Source organism: Hemicordylus capensis, chromosome 3 (genome assembly GCF_027244095.1).
Source record: "Hemicordylus capensis ecotype Gifberg chromosome 3, rHemCap1.1.pri, whole genome shotgun sequence".
Lineage (NCBI taxonomy): Eukaryota > Metazoa > Chordata > Lepidosauria > Squamata > Cordylidae > Hemicordylus > Hemicordylus capensis.
Window position 1 is genome coordinate 49,294,182 of NC_069659.1, and position 16,232 is coordinate 49,310,413.

The 16,232-nt window shown below is 40.3% G+C and overlaps 1 protein-coding gene across 14 annotated transcripts in view; it reads left to right on the forward strand.

The window, feature by feature from the left end:
* ZBTB20 (zinc finger and BTB domain containing 20) overlaps window positions 1-16,232 on the forward strand; it is an 852,388-nt gene that overhangs the window by 265,259 nt on the left and 570,897 nt on the right. The gene's annotated exons all lie outside the window — the stretch shown is intronic.

Consider the following 16,232-nt stretch of genomic DNA (forward strand, 5'->3'; position numbering starts at 1 on the left):
ACCCCCAAAAAGACTTCAAAAAGGCTTGCCAACACAAAACTAATATCTTGATAATGAACTGTGTACCTGACTGCTCAGCTGTAGAAATTCAGTTTTGCATTTCTTAATTAGTTTCAGGATTCACTCTGAAAACATGATTAATATGTGAGATTTGGGGTCTTCCCCTCTCCATTTGAAGCTTGTTTATCCGTATTCAATGGAGGCTGCTTTATTTTTTACTTTTATTTTTCTGTTATATAATACACATGTGAAGTGGCTAGTGGTGGCAAGGCAGGTCATTAGACAGCCTCAAGTATTTAACAAATGTCATGATTATAGTTGTCTGAGGCAACTTTTTTCCCTCTTTGGTTGTATTTTATAATCCTGATTCCAGTGCTTTCACATTTTTGCAGAGGGTGACAAGATAAAATTTATATTTGTTTCCTGTATGTAATGAAATGTTCCCTTAGTTTTATCTACATGCATTTGAAAAACATGTAGTTAGTTAATTAAGGTTTCAATTACCTCCCATTAATCAGTTAAAGCATCTTCTGTGTAACTTTTTGAACATTATTCTCCATGTATATTTTAAGTATAGTATTATTATTTCAGAACAATAATGATACAATCAGTACTTTGAAGCCCATGGTACTTGTGCATGGTTGTGGTTTATTTATTTATTTATTATTTATTTATTTAGCATATTTCTATGCTATGCCATATTTCTGTTTCTATGCCAAAACGCAAGTTCTCAGTTATGCAACCTATGGCCTGATCCTTTCAAAGCCAAAATTTCAAAAGCATTCTGTAATCATTTTGAAAGACTGGCGCTGATGTGTGTTTGATATTAAATGAAAATACAAGAATTACAAATTTTATGAAGGAACATTCATGTCTTAGTCACAGTTTGTCATTTTTGTCTCCATTTCATGTAATGCCAGCAAGATCATCATATAAAACATTTTAACCTAGTCTTAAAATGCTCTAGTTATTAAACAATACATATTCCCATGTGTCCTGCAAACATAATAGGCACATTTCTAACAGTCCAGGTGGGTTGTAAAAGTTATCAGTTGTGACTTAGCACAATACCAAGTGAATGGGTTTTGCACTAAAATAAAAGGCTGGCCTGAAAAATGAATCTTTGTCCACATCAGTGGCAGATGTATGTATAACTGTCTAGCAAATATACAAGCCACTGAATTCTAGCTAGGATTGTAGATGGGATCAAATATATGCGTATTTTTGTGAAGCACGTATGACAGAGATATTTACTACCATTAATTCTGTGTATTTGTTAAGATACATTCAGGTTGCCTATATTTAAAAATTGGACTGACTGGACAATATTATTTATTGCTATAAATTAGAAGGCGCGAAAGGAATTTTTCCAGGGTTGGGTGTAATCTCAACTAATTCTCTGCAATGAAGGGTCTTGACAATTGGTAGTGACAGATCTGGAAAGAAACAATCTCTTTCTTCTTGTATTAATATTTTATTATAATCACCCTATGTTTTAAAAAGTGTTTTGTATGTTGCTGATTTTTACATCCTATTGAATCATACAAATGACAAAACTTATAATTCCTGTTCCTTGGAAATTATGGGAAATAATTTTTCTCTCCCTCATTTTCCAAACACAATGTAGCATTCCTTGTTTGTGAAATACTAGTAATTTTATTTTTAGTATATATATTTGCACTTAGCTACTTTAGACATGTTATAAGAAATAAACTATGATTTTATTATTTAGTATTAGTATTTACTGCTGCTTTTATTTTATACTATTATTTTATTATTCATTTTCCCTGTTAAATACTTAATGTAACTTGAAAATATTTTCAGAGAACCTTGTATACATTAACCAACAGAGAAATTTATAATCCTCTGAAATGTATTTCAAAGGGTTTCCAGTAAAATAAATAGGTAATAACTACAGATGTGTTTGAAATCACAATCTTAAAAGCCAAACATTTTTCAAATGTTTGGTTGTTTATATCCAGGTTTTTAGTTCAAGCTGGTTATATAGTTACTGTGACCTGGAAGTAATTTCTTGTTTCGGCCCTAAACTTTCATTCTTTCTTTTTTTGGTGTTTCCAAGAAATGATATGCCGAGATTACAGACAATCTTTGGAGTACTTTAACTATAATAATGTTTAGTGTTTTCATTTCATTCACTTGGTGGTAATGATGGCAAAATAAATGAAAGTGACTGAGTTTAGGAAGCTGTATAAGGTGGAATTTCACGAACTGATATTGAGTCCTTAGTTTAAAAAGCGTCATTAACTCAGTGTTACCTTCAATTCATTTCTAAAATCTTTCATTTTAGATGAGAAGCCCATCTGCAAAACCTAAGAGGCTTACTCTTTTACATAGAAATAAGGCTGCTAAGCTGCTAAAAATCTCAGCAGCTTAATATAAATGTTCAAATAAAAATTAGTGGTTTTAACTGTATAACCTTCAAATATAATGAAAATAAGGAATAATGAAAGCCTAAGCAGAAGCCTAGGGGGAAAGCATTTGTATCCTTTTGGAAAGTAGAATAGGTGCAAATTTCTTGTGTGTAGAAGGAAGAGTTTGGATGGGAATATGTGAGAGATGGGTATGTGGGGCAAGGGTTCCCAACAGGGGATACTAGCACCCCTAGGGGTATTTGAAGGGCTCCCAGGGAGTGCTTAGAGCCCTCCTGCCTCCCCATGCAGCAGCTGTGTTATTTGTTGTTCCCCATCTGAGAATCGCCCACTTGAAGCCGACATGTCCTCAGTGATGTGTCCACTACAAAAGGGAAGAGGCTGAAGACCCTCCTCCCCTGCTCCCTATTGGCTGGCTACATGCTGATGCATAGTGTTCCCCTTCTGAGATTGACTGGCAGGCTTCAGAAAATTTTCACTGAGTATTTAAGTAGACATCCTATTAATTTCAATAAGACTGTTTATGAGTAACTTGGTCAGGATTGAAGTGTTATCCAGTCAGCAACTGGAGTAGCCTGTCTCATAACTGGTGTGTGTATTTGTGTGTACACATGGATCTCTATGGGCATAAGAGCTGAAGGTTTGCTACGGAAGGGGTACACTTGTGAAAAAAACTGGGAACCCCTGGTCTAGTAGATAATTCATGTCAAAATTCCAGCCACAGAACAATCTTGCAAATATTATTTTATAGCATATGTAAGGTGCATATCAGGGGTGACCTCTCCATGAAGCAAACTGAGGCAATCACTTCAGACAATGCCTCTGGGAGCCTCTTCTGGGGCAGCAGAATGTACCCCCACTACCTTTCCTGCAACCCCCCCCCATCCCACTGCTAACCACCATATGCCTCCAGCAGTCCCTGTCCCCACCTCCCATTCTGGGGTTCCACCTTTGTCCTCTTCACTGCCAGTGTCAGCATCTGGGGCTTGACCCAAGGGAGGGCAGCATGGGAGTTCCCTTAGGCAGTGGGAGGAACAGTTTGGGCTCTCTTTCTCATTGCATCCCCTTTCCTCCAGCACATTCTGGAAGTAAGGGGAAATAGAGAAAGAGAGCTGTTCTTGACCAATTTAGCAAAATTCCAGTGAAAAGGAGAAGCCAGGACCATCTCTTTCTCTCTTTCTCTCTTGCTATCCCTGCTTCCTTCCAGCACTGTATTGTGGAGGCTGGGGCAAGTGCACCACAGAGGAGGCAGTGTGGAACTTGCCTTCAGCACAGGCAGTGGAAGCTGTCTCCCCTTACTTCAAGCACCATGCTGGCAGGAAATAGTGAGAGAGGAGGAGAAAACATACTGTTAGGGATGTGCAAAAAATTTCGGGCACAGATCGATCTGTGCCCGAAACGAGCAATTTCAGGTGATTCGGGTCTGAACCGAATCACCCCCGATGTCCCCCGATATTTTTCGGGGCCGAGCCGAATCACCCCTGATTCGTGCCCAAAAAATTTGGGTGATTCCGGATGACGTCTCTTTGAATTTCCCGCCTTTTTGCATCCATTGATTTGAATGCAAAAAGGTCTGATGTGACGTCAGCTTGAATTTTGGGTCCCGGGGCAAAATAGTGGGGTGGGGTGGGGTGGTAGTGCCTAATGGGTGGAAGCTACCACCCAAATTTCAGGGGAATTGGGCAAAGGGCTGATGTTTGGGGAATTTTTGAAGTTTTAGTGTCTTTGGGGCAGTTCAGGGGCATAGCGTGGGATCTGGGCAAAAAGAGTGGGGTGGGGTGGTAGTGCCACTTCAAAAATTCCCCCAAAATCAGCCCTTTGCCCAATTCCCCTGAAATTTGGGTGGTAGCCTCCAACCATTGGGCACTATCTCCCCACCCCACTATTTTGCCCCTGGGACCCATTTTTCTTACCCGAATGGATTCAGATTCAAATTTAATCCGAATCCGAACCGAATCAGGGGTGATTCGGGTAGCCCAGATTCGGGCACAGAACAGAACGGGGGTGATTCAGTTCAGGTCCTGAACCGAATCACTGAAAACCTGAATTGCACACCCCTACATACTGTTCTTCTATCCATTGCTGGTTTCACTAAGGTGGCCAATAGGAGAAGATGCTGCAAGTTATCTCTGCCTCCCCTCATCTTCTTTTCCCTAACCTTTTTGTGAAAAGCAGTCTTGGGTGTTGGGAGACAATAATCCTTTCCTATCCAGCTGCTTTTCTGCTAAAAATAATTCACCTAGTTTTTTTCTTCCTGCAGGGGAAAAAATACAGGGTTCCTGTATTTCCCCTCCTATGGATGAGAAAGAATCTGGGGGATTTTTAGCACATAATCTGTGGGTGGGAAGGGCTTTTCTTCTCCTGATCAGAATCTTCCGTAGCTGCTTTGCATTATATTATATTATATTTTATTATATATTGCTATTGCAGAGCTATTGCAGAACCAATGATTTTGTCTGTGTACAAACTGTTGCTTTCCAAAGAGTTTAATGTGGAGCTGCATACAGTGTATGCAATTGTTTTTTTATGTCCCTCTAGTTAAACTCCTTTTTCAGTTTTCTGTTGTGCTTCAAGAAATAACTAGGAAAGCTCAAGCTGGATGATTAGCAATGTTATTTTTTTATTATTATTTCTTGTTTACACAGTCAGACGGGTGTTATTGACTGGTTTGTTTTATCCAGACATCAAGTCCTTCCCAAGGACCTGGGATGCCAGAATTTTATTGTCAATTGTTATAGATATCGTCGCAGAATATAGGGTGTTCCCAGTAAAGCTGCTTTTTGTAATTGGCTGATGGTGATTTCTGTGGCCCCTATGGTGTTGAGGTGCTCTTCAAGGTCTTTTGGAACTGCACCCAGGGCGCCAATTACCACTGGGATTATTTGGGTCTTTTTCTGCCACAGCCTTTCAATTTCAATTTGTAGATCTTTGTATTTTGTGATTTTTTTCTATTTCTTTTTCTTCTATTCTGCTATCCCCTGGTATTGCTATGTCGATTATTTTGACTTCTTTTTCTTTCTTCTTGACTACAGTTATATCTGGTGTATTGTGTGGCAGATGTTTGTCTGTTTGTAGTCGGAAGTCCCATAATATTTTTACATCTTCATTTTCTTAATCTTCAACTTTTCCAATTTTATGGTCCCACCAATGTTTGGCTACAGGTAGCTTGTATTTTTTGCAGATGTTCCAGTGTATCATCCCTGCTACTTTGTCATGCCTTTGTTTGTAGTCAGTCTGTGCGATCTTTTTACAACAGCTGATTAGGTGGTCCACGGTTTCATGTGCTTCTTTACAAAGGTGGCACTTGCTGTTTGTGGTGGATTTTTCAACTTTTGCTCTTATTGCATTTGTTCTTAGTGCCTGTTCTTGTGCAGCCAGTATTAAACCCTCTGTTTCTTTCTTCAAGTTGCCATTCTTAAGCCATTGCCAGGTATTGGTGATGTCTGATTTTCCACTTATATGATGCAAATATTGGCCGTGCAGTGGCTTCTTTTTCCATTTTTCTGCTCGGTTCTTGACTTGTTCTTTCTTGTAGGCCTGCTTTGTTTTATTGGTGTTGAATAGTTTCGCATTATTGACCATTTGAAGTGCATCTTCTTCACTGCCCTTTATGTATTCTTCAAGGCCTCTTTTCTCCTCCTCTACTGTTTGATGGACTTGCAGCATTCCTCTTCCACCTGAGCTGCGCGGGAGGTATAGCCTATCGACATCACTGCGGGGGTGCAGAGCATGATTGATGGTCATGATTTTCCTGGTCTTACGATCTAGCGTCTCTAGCTCTGCCTGGGTCCAGTCTATTATTCCGGCAGTGTATCTGATAACAGGTATAGCCCAGGTGTTTATGGCTTGTATGGTGTTCCCGCCATTGAGTTTGGACTTGAGGATTTTTCTAACTCTCCTGATGTATTCACTTCCAATTTTTCTGTGTGCAATGTTCTCAGCCTGGAGAATGCCCAAGTATTTGTAATGTTCTTTCTCTTCCAGGTTCTTGATCTTGCTTCCACTGGGCAGTTCTGTTCCTTCTGTTTTTGTTATTTTCCCTCTATTCATTATTAATGCAGCACACTTGTCTAGTCCAAACTCCATTGCTATATCGCTACTGAATATACAGACAGTGTTTAGCAGTGATTCGATTTCTGACTGGGACTTTCCATACAACTTTAGATCGTCTATGTACAGCAGATGGTTGATTTTACTTGATGTTTTAGATGTTTGGTATCCGAGGCCTGTTTTGTTTAGTATTTGTGAAAGTGGGGTCATGGCGATTACAAACAACAGAGGGGATAGTGAGTCCCCTTGGAAAATGCCTCTTCTAATGCTAATCTGTCCAAGTGTCTCGCCATTGATTGTTAACTGTGTACTCCACACTCTCATTGCTTTTTTAAATAAATATCTGAATGTTTTTGCTGACACCAGTTGTTTCTAAACATTTTAGTATCCATGTGTGAGGCAATGAATCAAAGGCTTTCTTGTAGTCAATCCATGCAACACTTAGATTTGTTTTTCTTCTCTTGCAATTTTCTAAAATCATTTTGTCAATCAGCAGCTGGTCTTTTGTGCCTCTGGTGTTCGGGCAATTTCCTTTCTGTTCAACTGGAAGCTGTTTGTTAGTTAATAAGTGTTGCATCACTTCATCTGCTATTATTCCAGTTAATAATTTGAACATGGTTGGCAGACAGGTTATCTGGTCTATAATTACTTGGAACTGCACCTTTTGCTGGGTCTTTCATGATGAGATGAGTTTTCCCAGTTGTTAGCCATTGTTCAATATCACCTCCTTGCAAAATGTGATTGAACTGTTTTGATAGTTGTTTATGAAGGCTTGTTAGGTGTTTAAGCCAAAAGCCATGCAGTTCATCGTCGCCTGGAGCAGTCCAATTTTTAATATTTTTTGCTCTTTCACTTATTAATTCTGGTGTTATTATTAGATCTTGCATCTGTTGGTTACATTTTTTGACCTCTTTCATCCAGCCTGCTTTTTTATTATAATCTATTGGATTGTCCCATAATTTCCCCCAGAATTGCACTGTTTCTTCTTTATTTGGTGTTTCTACGTTTTTTGCAGTTTCTCCTTCTATGCTTTGGTAGAAACGTCTCTGATTCGACTGGAATTGGAGATTCTGCCTGTGTTGTGTAGTTCTGGCTTCATATGTGCTAATCTTCTTTGACACTGCTGTTATTTGCTGCTTTATTATTTCCAGGACTTCCCTAATTTTCCTTGAATCTAGGTGGTATTTTTGGATCAGATACTGTTTGGTGTTTTCATTCGTCAGCTTCTTGTCTTTCATATCTTTCAGTTTACTAGTATCTGATCTAAGCCTGGAGATTTTATTTTCTAATCTAATCTTCCATTTAGGTGATGTACTACTTTCTTTTTTTACAGGTCCACTGATCTTATATCCGAGCTCTTGTGTTGTTATTGTTGCTGCACTGTACATTAGTTGGTTTGTTTCTTGCAAATTATTGGTTGTTATCTCTGCAAGTGCAGCATTGACATCTTTTAATGCCTGAGCAAGTTGTTTCTTGGCCACTGTTTTTAGAGCTGGAAGTCGAACCCTGGTGGTTGTTTGTTTCATGTGCTCAGTTATTTTTTGCTTTAGTTCTTGTTGCTTTTCTGTTAAACGGTATTTGGGTTTTTGAGGTGAAGGCAAAGGGGAGGTTGCCTGGTTTTGATTTTGAAACAGTTCAGCAACAGTGGCATCCTCTATTTCGAACACCTCCTCCACCTGCGCCTGAGCAACTGCTTCAGTTGGTGGTAATTCTTCTTCCATGTCTTGAGCCTGTGTTGCTCTTTGCAGTTCTTCCAGCTCAACTCCTGTGAATACTTTATTTCTTATTATGAATCTTCTCAGGTCTGCTAGCCTTTGTTCTGTTATTTCTGTATCTGGATGCTTCTCTTTCCAAATTTGGTACATTCTTTTAAAATAACCTCTTCTAGTTGGACTAGACATGTAATAGCAGATCATTATTTCCTTGTTGGCATTTTTCGTATATATTTTTTGGTTAAGCGACGTTTCTATCAGTAACTTTGCTGTCTTCAGCCCTGGTTGCTCAACTGAAGATCCTGAGTCCTGTAGCCCACTTGCCACCAGATGTCCAGGGACTCCAGCACCTGGCGCGGTCTTTGTTGACCCGGGCGACGACCGATCTGGTATAGATTTATTAAAGTTATGTCTCACCATATTGTTGATGGGAGAGGCACTCTTTGTCTGGCTCCTCTGGTGAGACCTGTCCAGTATGGTTGGACCTCTGGCATAGCTCTCACCTTCCTCAGAGCACGCAAGCCCCACAACCACGCCAAGGTAGTGCCTCACTGGGGGTATTATTATTATTATTATTATTATTATTATTATTATTATTAATAATTCAATTTCTATACCGCCCTTAGAAAAATGGCCCAGGGCGGTTTACACAGAGAAATAATAAATAAATAAGTTGGATCCCTGTCCCCAAAGGGCTCACAATCTAAAAAGAAACATAAGACAGACACCAGCAACAGTCACTGGAGGTACTGTGCTGAGGGTGGATAGCGCCAGTTATTCTCCCCCTGCTCAATAAAGGGAATCACCACGTTAAAAGGTGCCTCTTTGCCAAGTTTCACAATGTTGCAACTTGTGATATACTGGTATACTGTGACTGTAACGGGCAGCTTTTTTATGTTGCTTGTAGTTGTTTACATGTACATTCCATGCTCAGAACACTTTTGGAAATGTTCTTAAACTCTCTTTTTTAAAGTTTTCTTGAAGGGATAACTGGTTATCCATATATCTGTGGCAAAACAGTGGAAGGCTACCCTGTTTTAACAGTGCTTTCCAATTCAAGAACATTTGCTTGTTTGATTTTTAACTTTCCTTTTGGAGTGAAATTAACTATTTCAGAAGCTGCTTCCAATTAGAGTTGGCACTGAAATGTCAAAAAACTAAAAAGAAGAAGAAGAAGAATTTCAGGATTTCTCCCAAGGTGAAACATAATAATTTTCAAGGGAAGCCAAATGAGTTTCTGTAAGCTAGTAAAATTCTTCAGGACAATTTTGCACACCCCTGCTTCCAATATGTATAAGTTAATTTCACCATTCTACTGACGTTATTAAAAGGAAAATGGAGTGAACAGGCTTCACCCATCCCCATTTAAACCATTTAAATCATTTAATCTGCATCACATTTCCAACCCAATGCTGGTTCAGGATCCATACCACTATAACAGTAATTATAAAGTTGCTGCTGCAACTTTATAACTTCAGAAGTTATCATTTGCACTCAATCTTTGTAACTTTTTTGTGGGTGGAAGGTTCCTCAGTTCATAAATAAAGGTGTGTATTAATACCCAAAGTTAGTATTTTTTATTCATTTGGCATACATCAGGAAACAGAGTTGACTGCATTACTTATTTTCTAAACTCAGCAATTTGAGTAATAATACTTGGTAAAGAAGGGAAAGTATAAGTAATCAAAATAATAAAATCGAAATCAAATTTAAAGTGATGAGAAAGCTGCAATCTTATTAGATCCCTCTAGCCATCCAGAATTTCTTTTCCCCCTCTTAACTTATTTCTGTCAATAAATGATAGCAACAACTTATAGAGCTCTGCCAGTGTTGAATTAATTTGTGAAAACTCAAGGTGGATAATTAAAAATGCATCATTTGTCTTCCCTTCCTACAATGAAAGACTGTTGCCCAAAATATCAGGTGCATTTTATTTGTATAAGTGCAGTGGTTTACAGCTATGTGGAATACTGGACTATAATGAACAACTTAGTTTGTTGTTTTGCACAGGTAGGGGTGTGCAAAATTTAAACCAAATCAATCTGAGTTTGAATCAAATTTGAATTGATTTGACTGGAATCTGCTAGTACAAAATGGGATTCATTCAAATTGAGCCATTTTTGAGCCATTTTTGGAAGGGCGGTATAGAAACCGAATGAATGAATCAATGAAATTTACCTGAATTTAGATTGAATTCGCTCAAATTTGATGTGAGTTCAGTTTGAATTCATCTGAATTTGAATCGATTCACACAAATCCTATTCTGTGCAAGCAGTTTTAAGTTGAATAAATTCAATTCTAATTTGAATTGACTTGGTTGAAATTTTGCACATCCCTACTTACAATGGAGGGAGATGTCTGAAAGATGTACAAAGCAGGAGAGGCCAGTCAGGAATCTTTAATTTCAGGACAAAATTTCCATTCCTTCCTATATTTCAGACACATTGTAGAATGCTTGAGAAGCAAAAAGAGACCACCCCACCCCATGCTTTATCATATTTTAAATGCCCACAATTTCATCACTACTTCTGTCTTCTCATTAGTTGGTCTACTGACATTTTACAGGGGGAGAAAATGCAATATGTAATTACTCTGTAGATCGATGGGTGTGCTTCATTTTTACGTAAATTTTATTAGAAATAACATAAGACGTTGAACTAAGAAAACATGTCTTCATTTAAATTGTTTTAGTTTTTGATTATTTTATTGGTTTTAATTAGGTTTCTATTTCGCTCATTGTGAACCACTCAGAGCTGACAGATGGGGCAGTATAGAACTATAACAAATGAATACTTTAAAAATAAGTAACACACAATGAGATAAAACAAAACCATGTTTTAGACACTTCAAATATTTGTCACATTACCACAACTCTTTCCACTGCCACATATTTATTGGCAGTGCTGTATTAGGTGTTGTACAGATTAAAAAGTGACTTGCTTCCAGCCCACAGGGCTTACTTTGGGTTAGCAGCTGTAAATGTGAAGGTTCATGAGCAAAAGATAGGAACATAGGAATCTGCACTATAGGTACCAACTCAGGCTGTTGGGCCATCTAGTTTGAGATTTTGTACGCTGATTGGCGGTGGATCTCCAAGATTTCACATAGGGGTCTTCTCCAGCCTTACCCGGAGATGCCAAGGATTGCATTTGAGACATTCTGCATTCACTACCACTGAGCCGTGGCCCTTTCCCTAGGACAACAAATACAGGAACAGCAAAAAAATAAAGCTGGAAATGCTTGTCTGGTAGCTCATGGAGCACTCTAATTTTAAAGTGCTGTCACTTTAAGAGAAATATTTTTAGCATATTGCTTTTCTAAAGTACTCTAGTATAAACACTACAGTGGAACATTTCATTAGCATTTGGAGAACAATAAAGAAACCAGAGTTTAATAGGCTAATATGTTTTAGTGGCCTTAGTAGAACCCTACTTAACACAGTGGGATTTTCTACAGCACACAGAGGTAGGAAACTGTTCTGTATACATTTACTGTGTGGGACTTCCTTCTTCTGGGCTGCATGTGGTTTAGAGCAAAGAGAAATAACTTTCTTCCTGCAGTTCACCAATGAAAGAAGCATTTTTAAATACAGTGTTTTGAGAATTAGATCTAAATTTGTCCCTGTGAGGGTCAGGGGCCAAGCAGCCCTGCTATCTTTTGTAAAGAACACTTCTAGGTATCAAAGAGAGGCTAAGAAGAGTTAGTTTAAAATCTTGCATTGGATTTGATCAATATAGATTTGGTTATGCCAATTACAGTAGTCTTTCAATATTTAAAGATTTAAGTCCAGAAGATCTTTACCTCTGAATTCCAGAAACTACAAACAGAGGTTGTGCTCATGCCTTGGTTATAAACTCACTAGTGACCACTTTTGAAAAACGACTCTAGGATTAAATTGAGACTGGCATGATCCAGCAAGGTTCTTACGTTCTTAAATTAAAATATAATATTGGGTATTGTGTGTGAAGCAGAAAAATGTGGAAGTTGCTACCTATGGCAATGAGCTTCCCTATTTTTTTTAGGTGGGGGCCACTTTGACAAAAAATCTATGTGAGAGCCATTTCCCACTGTGCTGACCTCCGTACAGTACTGCACTTTTCTCATTGCTGGGTGAGTAAGAGAGACTGAGCCCTCTCTTAAGCGTCTTGTGGGGAAAGTGCTGGGAAGGGCTCCACTTGCCAGCACTCTGGGTTCACCTTCCAAGATAGTGCAGGGCTCAAGATGGCTCTGTTTCCCTTAAAAGAGCCCCTTCCCAGCACTAGGCACAGCACTGCATGGTGGGAATGGTCACCTCTGCATGGTGTCAAGGGAACCATGCAAAGTATTCAGCTTCAGCCTTTTCATAGCCCCTATAAACAATTAGTCAGCTGCATTTAGAGTTGATGGCTGCCATAGCTGGCTTTTATAATATCACCTAAGATCTGTAAACAAGTTGTTATAGTAAGAACTAATCTGCCTACTTTCCTTCCACTATATCTACAACTGGACTAAATTTGGTCCAAATCAGTTAGGCAGTTAACAAATTAGCCCACTTGCACCAAAAACCATGCATGCGTCCACCATCTATAACTGAGGTAGATGACATCATCACAGACTATCTGTTTGAGGCATGCCTCTGTTTCCCTCCAGCTGTACCAAATTTGGTCCAAATAGGTTCACACTTGCACCTCATTCACATGCCCACCGTCTTGAATCAGGGTGGCTATAATTACAAACTACACACTTGAGATGTTCCTATGTGTCCCTACACCTATAGCAAATTTGGTTCAAATTGGTTAGGCTAATTGTGCCTCAAATGTTCATGCATTCTCCATCTTGAATTGGGGTGGATGACATCATCACAAGCAACACTGTTGAGGTAGTGTCACGCCCTCGATCTCCGACAGCGAGGAGGAAGGGGAAGCTGTCAACTTTCCAGGCGATGCAGGAGTGTCTGAGGGGCAGAGCTCGGCTGTCAGTATTCATGAAACAGCTGTGGATAATGACTCTAAGCAGGCACAACAACCTGAGGCAGCAGAAATCATGAAAGACCAATCGGAAGAAGAGCTATGTAACCAACCCCCGCCGACCCCCCCCAACAGTGGCGTGTCACGAGACGCAGGGATCAATTAGAGACTCTTAGGAAAAGCAAACGCCTATTGCAGAGGGCTGATAAGCCTTAAATCCCTGCCAGCTGGGAGCTCTCGTGGCTTGCACTATATATCACGTCGTCAGTCGGCTACTCCCTGCTGAAAAACAACATTCGTCACTATATGTTGACAGCGTGCAGCCAAGTCCGGTCAAGACCCTGACAGGTGTCCCTGTGTGTCATTCACGACAACTTTAGCAAATTAGGTTCAAATTGGTTAGGCAGTCCTCAGGTTAGCCCTCTTGTACCTCAAATGTTTAAGCATCTGCCATCTTGGATCAAGGTGGATATCATCTTTACAAATGACACCACTGAGGTGTCCCTATGTGTCGTCACTCACCACAACTGTACCAAATTTAGTTCAGATCAGTTAGATAGTTCACAAGTTAGCCCACTTGCACCTCAAACATTCACACGTCTGCCATTTTGAATTGGGGTGGATGACATCATCACGGACCACACCATCAAGGTGGCTTATGTGTCCCTACAGCTGCTGTAGCAAATTTGGTTCAAATCGGTTAGGCAACTTAAAAGTTAGCACACTTGTGCCTCAAATGTTTATGCATCCACCATCTTGAATTGGGGTGGATGACATCATCACAAACTACACTGTTGAGTTGTCCCTATGTGTGCCTGTACTCAGTTTGGTTCATATTGTGTCAACTGTACTTAATTTGGTTCATATTGGTTCAGGCATTTAAAAGTTTATGGGGAGGACACACACACACGGACACAGAGGCAAACAGACAAATGGAATGCCAGGCGTATGATCTCAGTAGGCTTATGATCTCATAAGCCTACTGGAAATTAGGGTAAAAAACTATAAAAATAGTTAAGATTAGGATTACATTTTTAATTAAAATTAAGATAAAAACTGTAGGACTTAGGAGCCGGCCCTTAGAGGCATTGGTATAGGTATGAGCCATGTCAAGCCTGATTAACTCTTGTTGGCAGTCAGATCCCGATGCATTTTGAACACTGCTGTGCAGAACTTGGCAACATTATGTGTTATGAGGGGATTTAAGTCAGAGAGTAGTAATAATACATAGAACTGGTCTATGCAGCCTGGCAACCTTGTAAGTAGTACGAGGATGAAAATATTGCGGCGGTGTCTCTAACAAAAATCAGTGGAGGACATGTTTGGTGGTTTCAGCTTGCCCAGCCTCATAGGGGCATAAGTGTTCTGGGAAGGGGATTTTCCTATATCTTCCATCTAACATGGCTGAAGGGAGGGTGCTGCAGTTGGCCAGGGTGAAAGTTCTTCTGTGGTTAGGGACCACAGTGGATGACACTATGTACCTTAGGTTTTTAGTGATGGGGAGGTTGGGGCCCTGCCTAAGACAGTTTGGTGCTCTGGGTCCATTATGTGCTGTTCAAGAAGTGTCCTGGCCTGCTCCTATCCCAGAGAAAGTAGGTGGGGTGGGGAGAGCCCAAGTGGTGATAGCTTTGCCCAACAGAATTCAATTCTGTGTGGATTGGTATTCATCCTCCAGCATTAGAGGGACTAGCCTTAGGAGGGTAGTCTTAGCCAGAAATTGAGTATGGACAGCCATACTTTGACCTCTGCTTTCACCAGGCCTGTCTCCAGTTGTAGACTGGCATTGAAGACACAGTGGGGTACCTGGAATACTGCTTTTAGGAATTTGGACTGGATAAGCTCCAAGGGGGACAGTGTTGGAGAATGGGCCAACTAGGCTTTGTAGAGAAGTTGTCTCAGTGACTTGGTCTTAAATAGTTTAAGGGCTGCAGGTATATAGTAGCCTCCTTTTGACTGGAAGAATTTTAGTATGGCTGCGTTTTGGGCAGCATAGCTGCTGTGGGCCTTCCTAGTGCCAGATGTATGAAAGACCACCCCCAGGTATTTAAAGCAGGAGACCTGCTCGGTTGTGTTCCCGTTTATGCGCCAGGAGTGTGTCTTTGGTCTCCTGGCAAAGGCCATGATTTTGGTTTTGTGATAGTTTGTTTCCAGTGGTGGTTGGTCCTCCTTACAGTAATGTGCAATAGGCCCCAGAGCTCTTCTAAGTCCTCTTGGGGTCCTGGAGAGCATTGTCTTCATAAAGCAGAATGGAGATGTGGTTCTCTGCCAGTTTGGAGGGGTGGGGGTGAAAGTCCAGATTACTTAAGTGAACCACCATGGCGTTTATATAGAAGTTTAATAGGAGCAGGTTGAGTATGAAGCCTTCTTTGATGCCCTTATAAGTGGGGATGGTGCTTGACAGATTACCTTTGGGGTTGCATCTGACTTTCAGGGACGTGCTATCGTGGAGGGTACGAATGAGAGATAGAAGGTGCTGATCGATCAAAGAGGCTTTCAGCTTTCCCCACAATTTGGCTCCGGAGGTGGAGTCAAATTCAGACTTGAAGTCTATGGAGTCTGCATACAGGGAGACTGTGCTGTGAATTGATTATTTCTCAAGTGCTGCAGAACTAGGGATGTGCAAAAAATTTCGGGCACAGAACGATCTGTGCCCAAAATGAACAATTTCGGGTGATTCGGGGCCGAACCGAATCACCCCCGATGTCCCCTGATATTTTTCGGGCACGAGCCGAATCACCCGAATTTCAGACACGAAAAATTCGGGTGATTCGGTTCATGGTTGATTTTTGGCGCTTCTGAGGTGTGAATTCTCATTGTATCATAGCAAATGAGATTTTTTTTCAATTAGACAACTCTCATGACCCCACTTTCACTTTTTCACACTCTCTATTACTATGAATAATATGAGGAAGTAATCAATTTAGCACACTTCACCTTATGAAGACAAACCTCATAAAAATAAATTCACCAAAATTCACCCCTCTGCCCAGTCACTCTTAAATTGGGGGTGGGTGGTAGCCTCCACCCATTAGGCACTATCTACCAGCCCACCCCACTCCTTTGGGGCAGATCCACTTTCTGCCCCCAATCTGCCCCAAAGACACCCAAACTTCAAATATTCCCAAAAAATCAGC